General features: G+C 34.7%; 1 protein-coding gene and 1 pseudogene across 34 annotated transcripts in view; one reads left to right on the forward strand and one right to left on the reverse strand.

The window, feature by feature from the left end:
* The window catches only part of MEF2A (myocyte enhancer factor 2A), a 226,294-nt gene that overhangs the window by 20,609 nt on the left and 180,935 nt on the right, over positions 1-24,750 (forward strand). For 9 of the 34 annotated variants that reach the window (XM_056807230.1, XM_056807217.1, XM_056807142.1 and 6 more), the window contains exon 2: positions 10,288-10,382. The exons of the other annotated variants lie outside the window; for them this stretch is intronic. The gene's annotated coding sequence lies outside the window, so the exon portion shown is untranslated. The remainder of the gene's footprint in view (positions 1-10,287; positions 10,383-24,750) is intronic. 34 annotated transcript variants of the gene reach the window in all.
* On the reverse strand, positions 2,162-2,392 carry LOC130455817 (heat shock factor-binding protein 1-like; annotated as a pseudogene).

Raw genomic sequence — 24,750 nt, forward strand, 5'->3', positions numbered from 1 at the left:
ATTATGTTAGAAAGCTACAAAATAAAAGTATCATGAAAGGTTTCAGGGGGAAGATTGTTACTTATCAAGACATCAGGGATGACATCTCAGAAGAGGAAACCTAAAGAAAATAGCTTCTATTTTCTTGAGCAAAGTATGAGGTGAAGTTCTCTGTTTTGATAGTGGAGGGAGAGGATGCAGTGAGAAGTTTGAAGAAAGAAGAGACCATTTAGAATAACCACAGGGGGGAATGAAATGAAAACAAGAATAAAAGATTGTCTTGCTCTTCAGGGCCCAGTTAAGTTTAGGTAAAAATAAATTTATGACTTCAGCTTCATTTGAGTTTTATTACCCTCTTTGCAGATGACTTCCAGATCCATATATCCAGCCTTAGTTTTATTCCCAGGTATTTCCTACTACCTGTTGCATATTTTGAATTGGATGTCCCATAGGCATTTTCAACTTAGTATGTCCCAAACAGATTTTATAATCTTTCCCTCTTCTCCTATTCATCTCTATTTCAGACTTCCCTTTTTCTGTCAAGGATACCTCATCCTCTGTCCTTCTAGTTTTATAGGTTCACAAACTTAGAATTATTCTTAACTTATTACTCTTCCATTAACACACATCTAAACCGTGTTGTTTTTGCCACAACACCATCTCTTGAGTTTGTCCTCTTTTCTTGATTCACACAGCCAACATTCTGAATCAGTTTCTCATTATCTCTTACCTGGATTATTGAAAAATCCTTCTAATTTGGTTTTCCTAAGTTAAATCTCTCCTTTTCAGTCCATCTTCCACATATGTAAAAAAGTGATTTTCTTGTTTTTTCTTTTTGACTACAACAATTATTTTGTGGCTTTATTCCATATATATATATAAATATATATATATATGTACATATATATATAAAACAATACAATAAACTATCTGGTGGTACAGAAAATTTCTCCTACAATCACAAAATATTCAGTTAAAAGTTCATTTCCAGGAAAAATGGTTCCCTCTACTTCTAGATCATCCGTCAGCTTATCTTGATTTTGTTTTTGTTTTGCTTTTTTAACTCAAGATCAATCTGATGAATCAGTCATTTGGGTGTCCAATCTCTGTCCCTCGACTCTTGATAAAAAGAAAGGGATGTCATGATGAAAATGTTTGGTATTTTCCATTCTACCTATAATCTATTAGAAAAGTGTTATTCTGCAAGCATTTAGTTAAGAAAACAGGTAAACAATAAAACACAATTTTTCTTAAAAAATCCAAGCTTACAATAAGGGCATTTATCAGTCAGTATGCAAGGATTCACAATGGCCACTTGCTTTTTCTTCTAATTGACAAATGCTTTTTAAAGTCAGTAGCACAATTAAATAGCAAGTGGGTTTTAAAACCCCCTCATATTCTTACAGTAAGCATTTTTGATATAACTGAAGACTGAAGTGTTACACCACATAAAATTCCAATCAGTGAATGGAATGCATCTTTATAGGTTATTTTCTGTTCTTGTTATTTGAGAGGAACTGAGATACTATTGTCACCATCCAAATCCTCTAGTGTATTAAAAAGTGGCAGTAGTTACAATCATTCAATTTTCAGGTCCTTTCTGGGGCTTTTTACAGCAGATTCTTAAGTATAGTTCTCAATCTTGGAAACATAGCAATGACACAAATACAAAATGCTCAGTTTTTTTTTTTGTCTGCTTTAAAAATGTGGTCAACATACCATTTATTTGTTATTAGCACAACAGTAATTTTGTGCTAAGAATTACGAACCATTGACTCTAGGTACTTCAGTTCACAAAGAGAATCTGATAACAGTTGAAAAAAATCAATACATTTCTTAAAAAAAAACTTGTACCAATTTCTTGTTAAACTGAAATAACTACAAAAGGAATGACAAATGACTTGACAAAAAATGCACTAAAATTTTTGAAAATTTTAGCCAAGAGTAGTCAGAATTTCAGTTTACAAATATTTACACATTTTATGTCATATAGTTGAAGCTACCACATTCAAAAAATCAAAAAATAAATCACCTTGAAATCTAACTAACCTGCATATTCTAGGAATACAAGCTTTATACTTAAAAAAAATGTTGCACATAGTAGTTGAGAAAATCTCTTCCTTTACCTCTTGGCTTGTGAAAAACGTTTTCAAGAGTTCACTTTAAATGACTAACAAAATCTTTAACTATTACATGTAGTTGGTATTTTGTTTTTCCCTTCTATTTCTTCTACCCCTGCCTGGGTCATAAGGTCAGCGATGTTTTTCTCCAGATCATCAATGTGACTGCTCGTATCATCAATTCAGCCAATTATCTGGTCTGACATGGTCTGAAATTTGTTCTGCATCTGCTGGAGAAGTGTATGAACCACAGAGGTCAGGTCCTGTACAGTTTTGGGGTCTGTCTCCGCCATTGCTCTGGCTCCAGACCAGTCGGTTTCCCAGCTTGTCTCTATGGCCAAAAAGTGATTTTCTTAAAGCCTTACTCTGACCATGTAATTTGACTTCATTAGTTCTCTTTCTGAAATTAGAGCTTTTGTCTTTGGTATTTCAGGCCCTTTACACCTTAGCTCCCAACCTACCTTTCTAGCTTCTTTTGTCATGTAGTCCTTGGTTTAGCCAAACAGACCTTATGGTTTTTCTTATAGAAAATTTCATTTCTCACCTCTCTTCCTATTTACACTGTATGGTTTGTGCCTGGGATGCATTCCTTCCTCTCCCCCATCTTCTATAATCTTTAGTTTTCTTGAAAGCTTAGCCCACGTACTACTTTCTATGTGAGACTTTTTCTAATGTCCTCAGCTACAGATTCCTAAACCATCAAATTATTTTGCATTTATTTTGTATATATTTACATATGTGAGAGTTATTTTGTTCCCTCTAACATAAAGCAAATGCCTTGGTGTTCTCTCTGAACTCATATCATTAGGGATCATAGAGGGAGTCTATTTAGAGAGAATTCCTGGGAGTATATCTGTTGATAATGATGATCTTAAGATGACCTGATGATCTTAAGAAAATAATGTAAAGAAAGAGAGGAAGAAAGAGCAGAAGGAGAGAAGGAAAGTTAGGGAAAATTATCTCACATAATAAGGATATACAAATAGAAATCTCTACAAATGAGGAGGAGTGATAGGAAGCTGCTAATAATTGAACCTGTTATCTGAAATGGTCTAAAGAAGGGAATGGTTTGAGAGAAACCCAGAAGACTTGTATGAAGTGATAGTGGACAGAATGAGAACAATTTAAAATACAATGACAACAATATGGTAAAAAGAAACACAATTGAAAGAATTAGGAACTCTGACCAACAGTCAGTACAGAGGACTAATGATGTAAGATGTTATCTGCCACTGGACATAGTAAAAGACAAAAGTGTAGACTTAGGCATACTTCATGAGTGTCTCTGTCTCTATATTTTTTGCACCTAGCCAATGAAGATAGTTTGCTGGACAATACATGTTTATAATGGAAGTTTAGCTTTTATTCTCATTTTGGGAAAGAAGGGGGAAAATATATTTTTGTCCATTACAAAAAATAAAATTTAATTTCTAAAAAAATACAGCAGAGAGATAAGCCTTATGTTTAGTAATAGGAATAGCTTTTCAGTGGATGGAGAGGATAATGTATATGAGAAAGAAGTTGGAGGAATAAATGATATAGTGGTTCAGAGGACAAATTACTGCTGACTGATTATGATTGAGAAGACTTGCAGTGGTACCTTGACCCATGAATTTAATTTGTTTCATGGCCAACTTGTGTGTCAAATCAAATTTCCTCATTTAAATGAATGGAAATGCAATTAATTTGTTCCAGTCCCCCCCAAAAACCATGTGAATATTTTGTTTAATATGCTTTTAAATAAGAAAGTGTACTTTATAAAATATCAAGCATATTTATAAGTAATAAGAATGTAAAGAAATAAACTTGCTTATGAGATGTTATTTACCTTTGGGGTCAGGCAAAGATGCTGGCAAGTGACGGTTTTCATTTTGTGCTCTTATTGCTTAACATAACTTATCTCTACATATGTAATGCTACATTTAAATGCAAAATCGATCTTACACATTACTTATGGTATTTAACTTTATTGCTAGATTTAATTTCTATTTTTTAACTTTACTTAATTATCATTTTCTTCATTGAATTTTGGCTGTTTTACCACATTTTCCTTAATTTCACTTTTTCAACAAAACCTTTCCATGGAAGGTTGTTTCTTCCTCCCTTTCAGAACATTTTGATAATGTGTGAAATAAGTGTCACCACACAGCTCCAATGCCCAACCTGTTGCAACTTTTTCTAGGTGTGTCTTTTCAATAAATTGTTTAATTTTTTTCCAAATCCTCAACATTTCCTTAATCTTACTTGTACTGGTTACCTCATCCACCTTGGGCTCCTCCCTACTAATTTTCTGCAAACTTCCATGTGCTTCTGCTGCTGTAACTCCTTCAATCCCTCCCTCAATTCCTCCATCATCAGGACCTATGTTTAAAAGTTAAGAAATTTGCCCCAAAAACTGATAATAAAGACAAAAATAAAGAAGAAAGCAAAAGCAATTCAATACAGATGCTAGCATGGCCAGATAAACACTGAACTAAATGAGATAGCCTAGTTTAAGTTATTTAGTGGCAGGTGATGAAAGCTTGTGATTCAAACTGGAATGACCTCTGCCCTCCATAATTTGTTAATATATGAATGAACACAAGGATATCAATTTCTCCCTGAATACTGCTTTGGCCACATCCCATAGATTTTGAAAGGATGTCTCATCATTGTCATTTTCTTCAATGAAATTGTTTCTATGATTTGTTCTTTAAGTGATTTTGTAGAATCATTGTTTAATTTCCAATTAATTTTTGATTTGACTCTCTATGTACCCTTACTGATTATTATTTTTATTGCATTATGACCTGCAAAGTTTGCATTTATTATTTTTGCTTTTCTGCCTTTGTTTGCCATGTTTTTATGACCTAGTACATGGTCAGTCTTTGTGAATGTATCATGTGTTGCTGAAAAGAAAGTGTATTCCTTTTTGTTGCTATTTATTTTTATTCACATATCTACTAACTCTAATTTTTCCAAGATTTCATTCCCATTTTTTATGTCTTATTTATTTTTTGATTTGATTTATCTAGATTTGATAGTGGTAAGATCAAGTCTCCCACTAGTATAGTTTTACTATCTATTTCTTCCTTCAACTCCACTAGTTTCTCCTTTAGAAATTTGGATACTATATCATTTGGTGCATATATGTTGATTACTGATATTTCCTCATTATCTATACTGCCTTTTATCAGGATGTAGTTACCTTCCCTATCCCTTTTAATCAGACCTATTTTTACTTTGGCTATGTTGTATATCATGATTGCAACTCCTGCTTTCTTTCTCTCATCTGAGGCCCAATAGATTTTGCTTCATTATTCATTATAACCTTTTGAGTGTCTACCCGCCTCATGTGTGTTTTTTGTAGACAACATATGATAGGATTTTGGTTTCTAATCCATTCTGCTATTTGTTTTCGTTTTATGGGTGAGTTCATCCCATTTATGTTCAAAGTTATGATTGACACTTGTGTATTCCCTAGCATTTTTATATCCTCTTCTAGTTCTGTCTTTTCTTTTTTTGCTATATCCTTTTCAACTAGTGGTTTGCTTTTAATCCGTCCCCCTAATCCCTACCCTTAATATGCTTCCCTTTCTACCCCCTCTCTTTTTGTTCCCTTCTTATTTTGGGTGGGTCTGTTAAGTTCCCTCCCCCTTCTCTTTCCCTCCCTTTTTGTACTTCCTGCTCCCCTTTCCCCCTTTGTTTTCCCTTCTCCGTTTTCCTGAATTCTAATTGTGGGAAAAAAGAAAGTTTCATTTGCAAGTCAGATGATGGACTATAAAGCCTGGAAGCTTCATCACAGATGTGGAGTGCACTTGCTTTAGGCTTCTTTTGGGGTTCAGGGTCCTAAGCTATCTATTAGGGTCTGAAGCAAAATGGTTATTTGAGGTTGTTTGACTTCACTGGCATATGTCATCTGTGACAAGGAAATCACTTTAAAAGACTGATATATATTAATTTAAGGTCGCCAAGGAATTCAGCTATGTAATTCCTTAATGAAAACTCAAGTCAGCAGTCAACCTTTTATGGAGTTTAATTACAAACAGGAGGAAGAAAAGTATGAGAGAGAGAGAGAGAGAGAGAGAGAGAGAGAGAGAGAGAGAGAGAGAGAGAGAGAGAGAGAGAGAGAGAGAGAGAAGGGAATAGGACTTAAATACCCCCTCTGTTTAGGCTGGGCCAAAAGGCCCAAGCCCTTAGATAGCTGAGGCAAAGAAAAGCGATCAGTCCCTATCACTCACGTGACCAAAATGGAGAAACAGTCTCAGGGGCCTCCACCTCCAGCTTTCTTCAGAGCAAGCTTCTCAGAGCACAACCTCTCAGAGCAAAAACTCTCCAACCTCCTTCAGTCCTCAGACCCCGCTATCTTTAAGGAAACCATCCAAGTTCCCTCCCCTCAGTTCTCACATCTACCAATCACTGACCATGTCTTCCCTGTGCCAATGGTGGCTCTAGCTTAACCCAGGACCGCCCAGAGGTCTGTGGCTTTGCACATGTCTGTTGAAGGTCATATTCTCAAATAATTAAATTTTGATCTATGCTGCAGCCCTTCCTAAATCCTGTTACCCTGAGCAGGGTGGAGATTGGAAGTTCCAAGACCTGGTTCTGTCATTCCAAGTATCTCTATTGTATCAATTCTAAAATCAATCATGACTCAAAGAACTTCCTGTTCTATGCTTAAGCATAGGTCAAAGCCCTTTCCATTGTTTAGCAAAAGGTTTCTGTCCTAAAGTAGTCTTAGATAGGGAGGAGAAGGAACCTCCCATGCCAATGGGGTTCACATTCCAATAGACTATCAGTAGGAAATTTTTCAAGTATGAAATTTCCCAATGGTGAAATTTCCAACATTTATAAGTCTAAGAAATTTTAAGGTTTACACATCTCTAATAATTCCAGGAGAGTCATTTCTGCTAGGCTGGCTTGGTTGGTGAGCTGTCAGTGGTGATGGGGATTGTTTCTGAAATCCTGAGTACTCTTCCTTGTTCTCCCTCTCCCTCTGATATTACCTGTATGATTACTAGGTATGATTATACCTGATCTGATCCACACTAACCATATAGAGGAAGTAAAAAATGTAAAGGCACTAGAGCTCTTTGGGAATCTGCCAACTTGCCTCTTACTGGTGCCACTCTTTTATTTATGCTTGAGACTGCAAGGTTTTGTAGGGAGGGGAGAACTTGTGGAACATAGCAGTGTAGTGATGTAGTGTGTGCCACAAGAACAAGATTTCAGCTGCAACAGGAGTATTATAAAGGCTACAGCATCTCCCTAACTGCACAACTATAGTATTGGCCAACATGATCATTTCCTGTTTGACCTCTGTGTTGACCAGATCTGTTGAAAATTCTATCTAACCTCAATAATTTTAATAGGTAGGAAAAAAGTGATGATGGCTATTGACAATATGTTTTTTACTTAAAATTTTATTTTTATTATGAACTTAATTATTAAGCAACTGTGAAGATTTAAATATACAAAGAACAAAAAGATTTTATTTGAAACTATAAACTATTATGTGTTTAGAAATTTTAGGCATATATTTAATTCAACATTAATGACAAAATTCCTGTTTGTAATCTGCTTCACAAACTTTAAAGTTCAAAATAAATATTAATACATGTGATATGGAATAATATGTATATTATAACACATGATCTTTAGGCTTAAATGGTAAGCAATCAATGTAAATTATTAGAGTTAGTGGGCTTTATATAGCCAGACCAACTTTTTATAACTTTTTTTCTATCCTTTATTATCCATAATTGGTTTCTCATTGTTGATTTATAGTCTTAATTCTCATATATGCACATACTCATCATCTGTAGATATTTTACTCTAAAGTATTAAATGAAAACCCTGGATCCTGAACAAAGTAATACATAGGCTCATATCACCTATCAAGGGTGTAGTCAGAGTTGGTAAGAGGTTGGGAGTGAAGCTATGGGAAAATTATTGCATATTTTAGATATACCTGTAGAAATACATTGTCTTTTTTAAATTAAAAAACAAAAGATTAAATTTAAGTCTAGAAAAGCAAGACTAAGAAAGAGAACTTTTTGGAAGTGACAGAGAATATAATTCACCAAATAAATCATGCCTATAATTCCTTGAATATCTGTTTGGTCATGCATATAAGCCCTTAAGCATTCTGGGTGTGATTGTGATGTATATTATCAATTGATTTAATCATATAAGCACAAGTAAGTTACCCCTTTCTTAGGCAACTTGGTGGCTTCTCTCTCCAGTTCCATTAATGGGACACCCAAGTCACTTTACTAGCACAACTCAGAACTCCTCAACTCAAGAGATTAAGATTAAGCCTCAGCCTTCTTGGTAGTGGGTATTTTAGGTATTGGCTGCTCTCCCTGGATAAACTTGAATAATTCTCAACATTCTAACTGAATTTAATTTTTTTCTATTTCTTAAAGACTGTTGATTTCTTCTTATAAAACTATTCTAAACACTTTCACATGGCCTTTCAAAAACTGGAAGATAGCTGCATTCTTCCCAAGTATCCCTCCCCCCTTTTTTTTAGCTTAAGCATCCTTTGTTTCTTTGACAGATATTTTTCATATGACATAGTCTCGTTGCTCTTCATCATCCGTATTGCCCTCCTCTGATAATTCTTCCTATTTTCATTCTTAAACTCTGATACCCAGAACTAAACACAGTATTGAAATTATTACTTCTAATGGAAGCTACAGTATTACTATCAATTCATTTCTGAAATCTGTGCCTCTCAGTGTAGCCCAAGATCACATTAACTCCCCTCTCATTGTGCTTCAGACTTAAATTGAACTTGCACTGAAGTGCACTGAAGTGCACTGAACTTGCACTTATTTTATTATTTTAAAATGATATTTATGGATGTCTTTTGTTTTTACATTAGATTTTTCACTGTATCTCTCCTTCCCATTCCAGATAACTTTCTATTATAATACTTTTTCAAAAACAAGTAGGAAAAAGAGAAAGAAAAGAAAAAAATTCAGTAAAATTAATAAATTGATTAAATCTGACATTATATGGAATATTTGGCACCTGGTATAGTAGTCTATCCCCTCTATCTACAAAGGAGCTATGTCTTCTCATGTCTCTTGCTTGAAGACAAACTTTAAAAAAGGTTTCCTCAAATTCATTTTCTTTTTTTTAATTAATAGAATTTATTTCTAGGTATGAGCCCTCTCTTCCCTCCCCACACCATAGAAAGCATCATATGGCAAACAGATCCAAAATATTGACCAAATCCAAATATCCAAAATATTTATGGCAGCTCTCTGTGGTGGGAAAGAATTGGAAGGTGAGAGAGTATGTACATTAATTGTGGAATGGCTAAGCAAATTATAGGATTTGGTTGTGATGAAATACTATTGTACCTTAAGAAATGAACAGATTAATTTTTAAAAAAACTTCAAAAGATCTGAGAAGAGTGAACATTACGTATAGCCATAGATTTAATATTTGAAGAATAACTTGTGAATGTTCACCTCCAGAGAATAAACAAAAAGGGAAAAATTTAAGATATAATTTCCATTAGTGCTGAAAAGATCAGTCAGTAAAATAATCTTTTGTTTCCCTTCATTGTTAAACCTTGATTTGATTAGGGTACATCACATTCCCTTGTATCTTCTCCTCACTTCCCTTTTATACACTCTTCCATTCTTCTATCTAGTGCCAGAAAGACATTGATTAACCAATAGATACAGGGTTGTAAGGTTTACTATTTGATGTTTCAGGACTGTTCATCCAACTGTCAGTTCTGTTTTCCACTTTCAGCCTTGTCTCTTAGAGTACTTTAAGAGAGAAATCTCTCAATGATCTTTGTTATTATTTGTTGTTGTTAACTTTATAGTTATCTGTTTCCTTTTTTCCTGGGGTAATTTATTTCATTGCTTGCTTCCCTTGGTTGTTCAGTTGGTTTATTTTTCTTGTATTTCTGTTGCTTGGTGTGTTTGCAAAGCAAATAATATACAGATATGATTTTCTTTGTTGGAATGCTTCAGATTTTTTTTATTGAATGTCTTTTTTCACTGATGATTAGGCTTAGTTTTTAACAGTCATCTCTTTGGTTTGCATCTTGAGCTCTTTTGCTTTTCATAATATATTATTCCAATTCCACCTGGAATTTCTAGTGTCTATAGATTGAATAATCTTGTGTTGCCCAAATTTCCATTCCTTTATATTTACTGATCTTTCTCTTTGTCTCTTGCAGAATTTGTTGTTTGTCATTGCAATTGTGAAATTTAGCCACTATGTGTCCTTGGAGTTTGCAGCATAAAGTTCCTCCTTCCACTTCCTACCCCCCAGGTACTCTGTAAATTCTTTCAACTAGCCACTTTGTTTTCTGTATTCAGAAGTTCTGAGAAGTTTTCTTAGATTTCTCATGTTAAGGTTTTTTGACTTGTGTTCTGGGAGACATTATAGGTGTTTCTCTATCTCTGTACGCACACACACACATTATAGTCTTAAGGTGTTTACACATCCATTCTAAGAGACTGATCACTATGTTTTACTTCTATGGAGATACATTATTGCTTTCCCTTTTCTTTTTTTTTTCAGTTTGTATTTCATTTCTGTGTTTTTGCATTCCCAATTAGTTCTTTCAATTGTTTCTTTGGTTAAGTTTCAAGTTTTTCAATTCAGCCAATTATTGTTACTGTGCAGGCCATGAATTCCACTTTTACCATTATTATTTTATGCCATTTGAGAGCATCTGTTTGTAGTTCTATGCCCCCTTGGGAATCTTAGAGGATCCTCTGCTTTTACAGGTATCAGTTTAGTTTCCTTCTAATATTTTTAAGTGTCTGTACTTCTTTAGGTGATCTAGAGGTTGTATTCCCTCCTATTATTTATATCTTTTGTGTTAGTTTATATTCTTGTACTCAAGGCTTTTAAAATGTTAAAAATCTTTCATAATTTTAGTCTTTTTCCTGATAGTCCCCTTTTGATCATTTTCTTTCTTCTATTTTGATGGTAATTTTCTAGGGACTAGAATTCAAAGCTATCTCAGCTTCTTCCTATGCTAGGGAATTCACATTTCCTGGCCTTGGTCCTTTGCACAAAGTGACTTCTGGGGGACTAGAACTAACCATATCTAGTCTCTTTTCCTTTCTTTTTTTTTCAGAGCTGGTGGAGCCACATGCAAAAGTTGACATTTTGCCTTAATTTACTCTTTTCTACACTTCTTTCACTGAGCACTATTTCAGCAGTGTACAGTTCTGGTCAGAGCAAGCTTTTGGCTCTCCCAGGTAGAGGGAGGGTAGTGGAGTCAGAGTTGAATTCTATTAAAAACACAAAGGTCAGCTTGTATAACTTTCTTAGACAATGGTAACTCTAGTTATATTGGATTTTTCATGCTCTTAGTTCACCATGAAGCTTCTTCAGGGGAAACAGGGATGAATACATGAGGAGAACTTGGTTACCTTTTAGAGAAAACTAACCCCTGTTGCAGAGGGGGAGAAGAAAACTCTGGTTGGTATAGTTCCTATAACACACTCCTATTTTCTTTAATTTTTCAGATGTCATTGTTGGTGATTCAGCATTTTCAAGTTTTCAGTATCAAAGAGTATATTTTATTTGAGCCAGGTGATTTGAGTACCTTTTACAACAGACCTTTCTCAATCCTCTCAGCTGCATGTGTCAAGGCTTTTTAGACCCCTAACTTTTATATTTTTTGTGTTTACTTACACATGTATATGTCTTGTACAGTGTAGTATAAGCTCTTGATGTTAGAGCTTTCTCCACCTTTCTGTGTATTCTCATCATCTAGCACAGTGTCTGGCACATATTAGGCTCTTAATAAATGCCTGTTATTTGATGATTTAATTTTATTCTGAAATACTTATCAGAAATTCTAAGTGCTGAAAGGAGAAATTATTTCTCTTAGTTTTAGTTTCATTGAATTATGATCATAGGATCATGAACTTAGATTTATTAAAATATAATTAAAAATAATATAATTTATTATTGCAAATTTAGATCTGGAAGAGAATGTTTTAATAAAAGGAAGTAAAGATCTAAGATTAATGAATGTAGCTGTTCAAGTTTAGGATTGAGAACAGACCAATTTCCTGGTATTTTTATGTTAGATATTGGAGTGAAATGAGGCGCTCAACAGTTATTCAGAAGTTAACAAAGAGAGATTTACTTAGCCATAAAAGGAGAAGGATTTTCAGCAAGCATATACATTAAGAACACCATGAATTGATTCAGCTGAGTGAAACTCCTTTGAGTTATCCATGGTAGACTGCTAGCAAAGCATCCAGGAGCATCTTGAGCTCTCCTGGCTTTTTTATACTCAAGTAACTAGGAAGCTCCTGTATACTCTAGTCTTTCAGTTGATTGTGTGATGTTGTTTACTGTAAAATATCACTTATGAAACTATGCTTGTTCCCTAGAAATACTGACAATAAGTATGTCTTTTCAGTCTATTTTCCAAAAAATTTTATAGTTAAAAAGGTAGGCATAGAGACTATAATTGCTGATGTTCTCTTGGGTATCCAGTTTTAATATTATTAGGCTCCCAAGTTTTTTGTTTTTGCTTTGAAAATTTCACTGCATTATTTTTCTCACATTCATAGACTTTATTAGTCAGTCAAGCCCTCAATGTCTTCACATTTGCATAACTTCTAGCTGGGTGTCAACTTTTTATTTATAGTTAAAATAATCTAGATGTTTTTTTCTGTCTTTGTTCTCTTTAATATAATTTCTACCTTTGTAGTAATCATATTTAGGACTGTGTCTGTGTGGTGACTATACTGTCCTTGAAAGTGATGTTTGTTTAAAAAATTTTTCCCATTATTTTGTTGGTCTTACCATTTTAGTTCTTCAGTGTTCTTGGGATAACTTTGCTTAGTTGGATCTCATTATAAGCTGCTTATAAAAATTTTTAATCCTCTTATTTCTATTTTATGCTGATATAGTTCATAATTTTCTAGCATCCTTATTCATAAGTCGTTTGCAAATAAGTTTATGTACTAAACTGGTATTGCCCTTGGGTGACATTTTTTTTTCTCTTGGGACAAAGGTCAATTATTTGTTGCTATAGGTATGTTTTTTTTTTTTTGAGGACTTTAGGCATTTGCTTTGGTGTTGATTTATATCATTTAAACATATGTATGAATTTAATGTAGTTGGAGTTTGCCTTTTCTCCTCCATCCATATTCTGTTTTTCTTTATCATTAAATTGTTTAATGAGTTTTTTTAATTGCATACTTTATCTTTTCCTCATTTTTATTCTGTTGGCTTTGAACTAATTTTGAACTGTCCTAGAAATTTGATGGTCATGATATTCATGACTCTACCATTAGTAACAAGTAATTTCTGTTAAAATGTAATCATCTTTATTTTTTGTGATCTTGTAGATTCTTTGCATGTCCATTGCCTTATCTGTGTCCAATATAAGTGGATACCTTCTTTTTTTACTTTGCCATCTACTTACAAAAGATCTGGACAGTTTTATGATTTCTTTTTTTTAAATTTATTTATTTAGTCAATTTAGAACATTATTCCTTGGTTACAAGAATTATATTATTTCCCTCCCTCCCCTTACTCCACCCTTCCCGTAGCTGATGCGCAATTTCATTGGGTATTACATGTGTCCTTGATCAAAACCCATTTCCATGTTGTTGTTGTTTGCATTAGGATGTTCACTTAGAGTCAACATCCCTACCCATATCCCCTCACCCCATTAATTGAAGCAGTTGTTTTTTCTTCTGTGTTTCTATTCCCACAGTTTTTCCTCTGAATGTGAATAGTGTTTTTTCTCGTAGATCACTCCAAGTTGTTCAGATCACTGCATTGCCTCTATTGGAGAAGTCCATTATATTCGATTGTATCACAGTATATTAGTCTCTGTGTACAATGTTCTCCTGGTTCTGCACCTTTTGTTCTGCATCAATTACTGGAGGTCATTCCAGTTTCTGTGGAATACCTCCACTTTATTATTCCTTTGAGCACAATAGTATTTCATCACCAACATATACCACAATTTGTTCAACCATTCACCAATTCAAGGGCATCCCCTCATTTTCCAATTTTTGCCACAACAAAGAAAGCAGCTATGAATATTATTGTACAAGTCTTTTTTCCTTATCTCTTTGGGGTACAAACCCAACAGTGTTATTATGGTTGGATCAAAGGGCAGGCAGTCTTTTAGCGCCCTTTGGGCATAGCTCCAAATTGCCCTTCAGAATGGTTGGGTCAATTTACAACTCCACCAGCAATCTAGCCTTTGCCACATCCCCTCCAGCATTCATTGCTTTCCTTTGCTGTCATGGTAGCCAATCTGCTAGGTGTGAGGTGATACCTCAGAGTTGTTTTGATTTGCATCTCTCTGATTATAAGAGATTTAGAACACGTTTTCATGAGCTTATTAATAGTTTTGATTTCTTTAACTGAAAATTTCTTATTCATGTCCCTTGCCCATTTATCAATTGGAGAATGGCTTGATTTTTTTGTACAATTGGTTTAGCTCTTTATAAATTTGAGTAATTAGACCTTTGTCAGAGGTTTTTGTGATGAAGATTTTTTCCCAGTTGGTTGGTTCCCTTCTAATTTTGGTTGCATTTGGTTTTGTTTGTACAAAACCTTTTTAATTTGATGTAATCAAAATTATTAATTTTACATTTTGTGATTTTTTCTAGCTCTTGCTTGGTTTTAGAGTCTTTCCTTTCCCAAAAATCTGACAAGTATACTATTCTGTGTTCGTCTAATTTACTTATAGTTTCCTTTATTATATTCAAGTCATTCACCCATTATGAATTTATCTTGGTGTAGGATGTGAGATGCTAATCCAAACCCAATCTCTCCCATATTGTCTTCAATTTTTCCCAGAAGATTTTGTCAAATACTGCATTTATGTCCTAAAAGCTTGGATCTTTTGCTCTGTTAAATAAGTTGAACCCAACTTTTTCTGCATCAATTGAGATAATCATGTGATTTTTGTTGGTTTGCTTGTTAATATGGTCAATTATGTGGATGGTTTTCCTAATATTGAACCATCCTTGCATTCCTGGTATAAATCCTACCTGGTCATAGTGAATAACTCTTGTGATGACTTGCTGGAGTCTTTTTGCTAGTATCCTATTTAAGATTTTTGCATCTACATTCATTAAGGAGATTGGTGTGTCATTTTCTTTCTCTGTTTTTGACCTGCCTGGCTTTGGAATCAGTACCATATTTGTGTCATAAAGGAATTTGGTAGAATTCCTTCTTTGCTTATTCTGTCAAATAGTTTGTATAATATTGGGATTAGTTGTTCTTTGAATGTTTGATAGAATTCATTTGTGAATCCATCTGGTTCTGGGGATTTTTTCTTAGGGAGTTCTTTGATGGCTTGTTCAATTTCTTTTTCTGATATGGGGTTGTTTAGGTAATTTATTTCTTCCTCTGTTAATCTAGGCAACTTATATTTTTGTAAATATTCATCCATATCACCTGGATTGCCATATTTGTTGCCATATAATTGGGAAAAATAGTTTTTAATGATTTCCTTAATTTTCTCTTCTTTAGAGGTGAAGTCTCCCTTTTCATCATATATATTGTCAATTTGGTTTTCTTCTTTCCTTTTTTTAATTTGACCAGTACTTTGTCTTGTTTTTTTCAAAGTACCAGCTTCTAGTCTTATTTATTAAATCAATAGTTCTTTGACTTTCAGTTTCATTAATTTCTCCTTTGGTTTTTAGGATCTCTAATTTAGTCTTCATCTGAGGATTTTTAATTTGTTCACTTTCTATTTTTTTAATTTGCATATCAAATTCATTGACCTCTGCCCTTCCTAACTTGTTAATATATGAACTCAAGGTTATAAATTTTCCCGAGTACTGCTTTGGCTGCTTCCCATAGATTTTGAAAGGATATCTTATCATTGTCATTTTCTGCAATGAAATTATTAATTGTTTCTATGATTTGTTCTTTAACCGACTTTGGAGAATCGTATTTTTTAATTTCCAATTAATTTTTTAAATTTCTTTTTTTTTCCCATTTTAATTAATTTAGTCAACATAGAACATTATTCCTTGGCTACAATAATCACATTATTTCCCTCCCTCCTTTCCACCCACTCTTCCCACAATAAACACGCAATTTCATTGGGTATTACCTGTGTCCTTGATCAGAACCTATTTCCATGTTGTTGTTTACACTAAGATGTTCATTTAGAGACTATGTTCCTACCCATATCCCTTCGACCTATGTATTCAAGCAGTTGTTTTTCTTTGGTGTTTTTACTCCCACTATATTTCCTCTGGATGTGGATAGTGGTTTTCCTTGTAGGTTCCTCCAAATTGTTCAGGGTCATTGCATTGCCACTAATGGAGAAGTCCATTACATTTGATTGTACCACAGCTTGGGAATAACTCCCAAATTCCATGTTCCATATCATTCCCAGAGCTCAGGACAAGTTGAGAGATGAACAAAGAACTTAAAACTATGATTGGAAAGCTGTGTACTGAGACGCATTTTAAATGGCCTGAAATCCTTCCTCTGGCCCTATTTTATCTTAGAAGCAGGCCTAGAGGAGACTTACACATCTCACCATTTGAGATGCTTTTTGGACATCCACCTATACAGGCTAAACCTTTTTCCCCTGCATATACATCACTATTAGGGGGAGATACTACTATTGCTTCGTATATATAGGAGTTACAGCATAAACTACATGAACTTCATGAATCCGGAGCTGCAGTACAAGCCGGACCACTAGATTTTTCTCTGCATGAAATGAACCAGGAGATAAAGTTTATATTAAGAATTTCAAGCGAACTGGAGCAACTCAATCTTCGTGGGAAGGACCATTCCAAATATTATTAACTACTCCAACATTTATAAAGATTGGAGAAAAGGACTCTTGGATTCATTGCTCACATGTGAAGAAAGCATCTTCTCCTGAGACTGATTGACTGTATCTTATCACATGAATTGTAGATTATAATCCATTGACAAGTGGATACTTTTTTTTCAAAAAACACATTGAATTACTGATTTTTTCCTTATTTTTTATTATTGCTTTTCTTTATTTTGATTAGAATATTTGTTTTTTTCTCATTTCTTATACTAAAGGTACACATAATTAATATTATTTTTTTGCAGTAATACAAGTTTAATATACACACTTGCTATAATATCAATGCATACACCAAAAGCTTTAAACTATGGGAACCTGCCATTTATTGATAAAATATTATAGGACTGTGATTAATGTTTGTATCTGATTCTAGAAAAAAAGGGATAAAAACAAGGAGCACAGACTTAACCTGAAATAGTGCCAAAAATAGCACACAGGAAATACTAATGTGAGACTTGAGGTTGCGACCCTTGACATACGTTAAGTCGTAGGACTTCCTGGTATCTATACTCTTTGTGAAGTACTCTTACCATTACAAAATTTGACTATCATGCTGGCTCCCTATATCCCTGAGAATGACAAAAAGATCATAAGGGGGAATGATGCTTCCCTATCAAAATAGAATTCTAATTCTTTTTTTTTCTTACATTATGGCAACTTCCTGTAGTCTTGGCTGCAAATGGATAAATGAAATATTACTGCATTCTGTCCTAGAGACTTGTGGGATAGAATTTACCTTGAATTGGACCTATACAAGGGCCTATTTTGAATTTTTTTCCTTATGTTTTGATTGTGTTTTTCTATTCTTTTGATAATTGACTCATACACCCCCATAACTCAACATTGCATTCTGAGTTGAATTGAATGTTTTTTTAACACCTACTTCAGGGAGGATTGTATTTTAATTTAAAATCTAAAAATTTTGATTTTTTGTTTGAGATTGTATATTTATGAAAATCCAAGATTTAGATTTTGTTAGAGAAAATATCTTCAAGAAAGAAGCTTGAAACTCCTATATCCAGAGAATGAATTGTTGCAGAAACATGCCAGAAAATTCACACTACATCAAGAAGATCAAGAATGAACTTTGGATATGGTTGATTGGACTGCACTTTCATTGAACATTTATTGTAATTGTACACATTTATGCCAAAAGGGACTGCCCCTAATTTGGCTTTCTGTCAATGCGCCTAGCAAAACATTGGTTTTGCTTTCTTTCTTTTCTATTTCCTCTCTCACTATTCTAATTTCTCTTAGAAAATTGAATATTGGTTATATCTATAGTTAGAAGTGCATTTAGAATTACAAATTGATTATGTAAAATGATCAATGGGGAGGCTAGTCTCCCAGTGATCATCAGGGGGGATTGTGAATCTTGAAATTTCTCAGACTTGTGAATGTAAAAAAATTCCCCATTGGGGAATTTTTCATTGGGACAATTCCCTATTGGGATTATTCCCCATTTTAAATAGTGAAGCTACTTAGATCTAAAATGTGAGAACTCTACTTAGACAAAAATATGAAGACTTCTACTCCACCCGTACTTAAGACTGCTTTAGGGGAGAAAACTACTTGCTGAACAGTGAAAAGTACTTAAACCCATACTTAAGCCATGCCTATTTTTAGAAAGGGGTGCTAAGTACCTATAAAGGTCAAGCAACTTGTGAATTTACAAGGAACAAAGAGCTGAGAAACTTACTCAGAGCTTTCCTGGTGTGAATTACTCAAAAGTTCACACCTTCTTAGGTGTGAACTAAGAATGGTCTGTCCTTTGAAAAACGTCTACTGTGATTGGTAGATGTAAGAATTTAGGGGAGGTGGCAAAGGAGAAAATGCCCTTTAAAAGGAGACGAAAAACTCTCTCTAACAGAGTCAGCTGGGAAAGGCTGCCTTGAAGGGTCTCTCTTGAGACTCTCTTGGGGACATTTCAGATTGAGGATTGAACTGGTGAAGGCAGCTGAGATGGAGCTGTCCTGGTGTCACTAGAATCCTTGCTTGGACAGATCTTATGGTGAGTGATTAGGACTGACTGATCTCTTCTTTTAGGGCTTAGGCCTGGGTTGGCCAGGGCTGCCTGGGCCGGCCTATTCTTTTCTCATTTATTTCTTTTCTCTCTCTCTCTCTCTCTTCTCTCTTCTCTCTCTCTCTCTCTCTCTCTCTCTCTCTCTCTCTCTCATTCCTCATTGCATTATTAATTAAATTCTCTATAAAACCCACTTGACTTGGGTATATTTTCATAATTGGGAATATTTCCCTGGCGACCACCTTATATATTGATTTAAAACAAGACACTGAAGTGAAAACATATTTTCTGCGGTCACAATTTACTCACCCACTCTTATATTTATCACAATTTATATCCAACCATTTTAACTCTTACAGTTTATGGCATACACTCTTTTTAAATGCCACAGTTTATGGCTCCAACTCTTTTAAATGTCACAGTCTCTGTGTACAGTGTTTTCCTGATTCTGCTCCTCTCACTCTGCATCAATTACTGGAGGTTGTTCCAGTCCCCATGGAATTCCTCCACTTTATTATTCCTTTGAGCACAATAGTATTCCATAACCAACATATAAAACAATTTGTTCAGCCATTCCCCCAATTGAAGGGCATCCCCTCATTTTCTAATTTTTTGCCAACATTCAATTTTTGATTTGGCTCTCTATGTACCCTTAGTAATTTTTATTTTCATTGCATTGTGGTCTGAGAAGGTTGCATTTATTATTTCTGCTTTATTTCACTTGTTTGCAATGTTTTTATGCCCTAATATATGGTCAATTTTTTTAATGTACCATATGCTGCTGAAAAGAAGGTATATTCCTTTTTGTCCCTATTTATTTTTCTCCACATATCTAGTAACTCTAATTTTTCTAAGATTTCATTCACTTCTCTTACTTTCTTATTTATTTTTTGGTTTGATATATCTAGTTCTGATAGGGGAATGTTCAGGTATCACACCAGTATAGTTTTTCTATCTATTTCATCCTTGAGCTCCACTTGTTTCTCCTTCAGAAATTTCACTGCTATGCCATTTGGTGCATACATGTTGAGTACTGATATTTCCTCATTGTCCATACTGCGTTTTATCAGGATGTAGTTACCTTCCCTATCTCTTTTAACTAGATCAATTTTTACTTTAGCTTTGTCTGATATCATGATTGTGACTCCTGCCTTCTTTTTTTCAGTTGATGTCCAATAGATTTGTCTCCATCCTCTTACTTTGACCTTATGGGTATCTATCTTCCTCATGTGTGTTTCTTGTAGACAGCATATGGCAGGGCTTTGGATTCTAATCCACTCTATTTGCTTGCATTTCATGGATGAGTTCATTCCATTCACATTTAGAGTTATCATTACCAGCTGTCTATTTCCCAGAATTTTGATTTCTACTCCTAGTCCTGCCTTTTCTTCTTTCAGTATTTCCTTCTACATCAATGTTTTGTATTTAATCAGTCCCCCTAATTCCCACCCTTATTTTACTTCCCTTTCTACCCTCCTCCTTTCTTATTCCCCCCTTATTTTCCTTACAGTCTTTTTAAACTACCCCCCCATTCCCTCCCTTGTATTGCTTCCCTCTCCACCAGTCTGTTTGTTACCCCTCTACTTCCCTATAGGAGACAAATCAATTCTCTACCCTAATGGATTGGATTGTTCTTCTCTCTTTGGGTTAATTTCAATGCATGTAAGAGTAGAGTATTTCCTATCTCCAACCTCTTTACCCTTTCAGTATATTGATGTTCTCCCCCCTCCTGCCATGTGCTTTTTTTGTGACATATAAATTTTTCCCCTTCAGTTTTTTCCCCATTTCTTTTAGTATTAACCTCTTTTTTAGCTCTATTTGTGTTTGTGTGTATATATATGTATATATATACACACACATATGTATGTATTTATGTATACATATATCTATGTACATATTTATGTCTTGTCATTTCATCCTATATAGTTTGTCATGGTTCCCTATAAGTGTACTTCTTCTAGCTGCCCGGGTGATAATAACATTTTTTAAGCATTACCAATGACCTCTTTTCTTATAGGGATTCATATAATTTTCACTTATTGGGTCTCTTAAAAAAACCAGGTTTTTTGTTCTTTGTGTTGTTTTTCTTTTTCCCTTTTTTAAATTACCTTTTACTGATTCTCTTGAGTTCTGTGCTTGGGCATCACATTTTCTGTTTATGTCTGTTCTTTTCTTTACAAATATGTGGAATTCTTCTATTTTGTTAAATGTTCATACTTTCCCCTGTAAGAATATAGTCAGTTTTGCTGGGTAGTTATTTCTTGGTTGTAGACTTAGTTCCCTTACTTTCTGGAATATCATATTCCATGCCTTTCAGTCCTTCACTGTAGATGCAGCCAGATCCTGTGTTATCCTCACTGTAGTTCTATGGTATCTGAATGACTTCTTCTTGGCAGATTATAATATTTTTTCCTTAGTCTGATAGTTCTTAAATTTGGCTATAACATTCCTGGGTATTGTTAGTTGGGGATTAATTACAAGAGGTGATCTATGGATTCTTTCCATCTCTACTTTTCCCTCTTGTTCTAGAATATCTAGGGAAGTTTTCTTGGATAATTTCCTGTAGTATGATGCCAAAACTTTTTCTTTTGTTTTGGTCTTCAGGTAGACCAATGATTCTTAATTTGTCTTTCCTGGAAATGATTTTATTTTATCTTGTCCTGCTGCCTTGTGAAGTCACTTGATTCTAGTTATTGTATTCTGGTTCTTAAAGACTGGATTTCATTCCTGGCTTTTTGGTCATCCTTCTCCTTCTAGTCTGATTTTCTTTGGATATCATCTTTTATCCTCTTTACCTCATCTTTCATCTCCTTTGCCTCATTTTCAAGCTGGTCGATTTTGGCTTTCAAGACACTATTTTCTAGTTTTAGTTCAAGTGCCTCTGTTTCCAGACGACTTATCTTAGTTTTTAAGTTCTTTTCTCAATTGTCTTCAACCTCTATTAATTGTGTTTTGAATGGTATTTTGAGTTCTTCCAAAGCCTGTATCCAATTGGGTTTTCTGTTTTATTGCTTATTGTTCCCTCATCCTTCTCTGTTCAGTTTGATCTTAGTTCATTGCCTGTATAGAAGCTGTCAATTGTAATTTTTTTTCTTTTTCTGTTGTTTGCTCATATTTACCTCTTCTTTACTACTTGCAGTTGTCTGTGCTCTTGCTCCTCTCATTTTTTTTGGTTTTAGGGTTTTCTGTCAGTCTCCCCTCTTGGAGCTTTGTTAGGAGATCTCGCAGTGCAGTCTGTGGGGGAGGGTTGTTGGATCTTGAGCTTCCCTGTCCTCTGGAGGCTTTGATTTGATTAAAGTTCAGCAGTCTGTGAGGGAGGGGTTTTGGAGCTTGAGCTTCCCTGACCTCTGAAGACTTTTGATGGGATTAAGTCTAGCTGGGTTGGGCTGGATGTGCCCTGAGGTCAAAACCTCCTGGAACTGGCGAGCAATATGGAGCATCTCTGCTGCCGCCTCTAGGCTCCCTGCTCTGCACTCCTTCCCTAACTACTTCCTCACCTCCTTTGTTCAATGCTCTGAGACTGGCACAGCCTTGCCCATAAGGTACTTTCTCCAGACCATTGCCTTTGCCCGCCCAGAGGTTCCAGCTACTGCTGCAGCCTTAGAGCTCTAGATGGGGGAGGGGTCATTGGACCATCCTTCTCCCTTCCCCTTAAACCTGAGTGTTCTTGAATTCTGGCTTTTGGCGAGCGTTCCTTTTAAATAGAGTCCAGCAGGAGGGTTCCTTAGCTCAGTCTTGTTTTTAGGTTTGATTTTCATGCTTCTAGGCGCATTTAGTTTGTAATTGGTAAGGAAGGGTTTTCAGAGGTCTGAACTTTTGCTGCCTCTATGCTGCCATCTTGACTCTGCCTTCTCTTTTATGATTTCTTGAAATATATCTAGGCTTTTTTTTTTTTTGGTCCTGACTTTCTTAAAAACATGGTCAAAATTGACCTATTCTCTCAAGGCCTCCTTTTTTTTTTTTTTTACAACTTCTCTATTGTTAAGGGAATCACTTTATTCCCAATTACCCAGACTCATAATCTAGATGTCACTTCTCACTCTTATCACACACTCCCTTCTTCATATATAATGTTTCTGAGCCTTTGAATTCAACCTTCACAACATATATATGGCCACTTCTCTCTTTTAGCACTGCCACTATACTTGTATAAGGCCATCAACATCAGCTTATGCATAGATATTTTTGTAAGAGCATGCTGGTTGGTCTTCCTAACTCTCTGGTCTATCTTTCCCCATTCTTGCTACTAAGTTATCAAAGTGATCTTAAAATACAGATCTGACCTTGTACCTTCCTTTTTCAATTAATTCCTGTGGCTCTCACTCATATGTAGGATTAAATATAAAATCCTCTTTTTGGCTTTTACATCCCTTCATAGCGTGACTCTTTCCTGTACTTTCAGTATTCTTGTTTCCCTCCATGTACTTTATTATGATCTAGTGACCCTGCCCTACTTGATATTTCTTTCACAAGGCACTCTATCTTTAAAAGTGTGGGTATTCTCACTCTCTGCCCCATGCCTGGAATTCTTTCTCCTTATCTCCACTCTGTGATTTCCTTTAAGTAGCAGCTAAAATTCTAGTTTCTGCAAGAAACCATACCTGATTTCCCTTAATGCTAGTGCCTTCCCCAGAGATTAGCTCCAATTTATTCTTTATGTATCTTTGTACATTTCATTCATTTATGCCTATATGTTGATTTATATCTTGTTTATATAGATATTTCCATGTTGTTTTCCCATTAGAGTGTAAGCTTCTTGAAACCAAGGACTCCCTGCCCCTCCTTGCTATTCCCTTTCTTTGTATTCCTAGTGCTTTGGTTTCTGGTACAAAGTAGGTGATGTTTGCTGGCTTGACTTCAGGTAGTTCGATGATTCTTAAATTATCTATTCTTGCTCCCCCCCCCCCTCCAGGTTAGTTTTATTTATTTATTTATTTATTTTCGTATGAGATATCTTATACTTTAGTTTTAGTTTTTTTTTTTTTTTCAGTTCGGTAGGATGGTGGATAGACTGCTGGACCTGCAGATAGGAGGATAGAAATACAGTAAATTAAATAATTTTTCCTGGCAAGTAGTTTTTATTTCATACATTTCTTCTTCCATTCAAATTTGATCACCCCCCATACTGGACCTGTGCTTGGTGTAGTCGCTATGCATAGGAGGTCTTCTAAATCTATAAGGTTATGAAGTCTTAACACAAATTATCACTTTGTCTTTCCCTTATTTAGCATTCACTTATCCTCAAGTTAGGAATGATTTCCCTAATCTTATTTCATACTATATTCTTAGTTATTTATAATTCTAATGTTAATTGTGTTTGTTAGGGTATATAACTTCTCTCCTTTCTGTATTGGAATTTTTAATGCTTAGAACATTGATACAATTTCTTATCTTTTTATCTCCAGTGTTTTTTAATGTCTTGCACACAATAAGTGTTTAATGGGTGATTGATCACTACTGTGGAGAGCCTTTAAAAATTAGTAGGCAATTTTACTTGGGTTTTCAAAATGTAGGTGTCAGAACATTGTCATATTTTGTCTTTGTATTCCTAGTACATTCTTAGACCCATTATATTGTGAGCTCTTTGAGGGAGCAAATTGTCTTTTGCCTTTTTTATATTCCTAGCACTAATCACAGTGTATAGCACATTTCAAGTGCTTAATAAGTTTTATTGACTGATTGATGGTATCTAGTACAATCTCCTGCACATAGTGGGCACCTATTAAATATTTGAATTGATTGAATATAAGATGTTTGCTGTGTCCAATAATAAGAGCCTTTTGGGTTCAACTTATTTAACAGAGTAA

This window comes from Monodelphis domestica, chromosome 1 (genome assembly GCF_027887165.1).
Source record: "Monodelphis domestica isolate mMonDom1 chromosome 1, mMonDom1.pri, whole genome shotgun sequence".
Lineage (NCBI taxonomy): Eukaryota > Metazoa > Chordata > Mammalia > Didelphimorphia > Didelphidae > Monodelphis > Monodelphis domestica.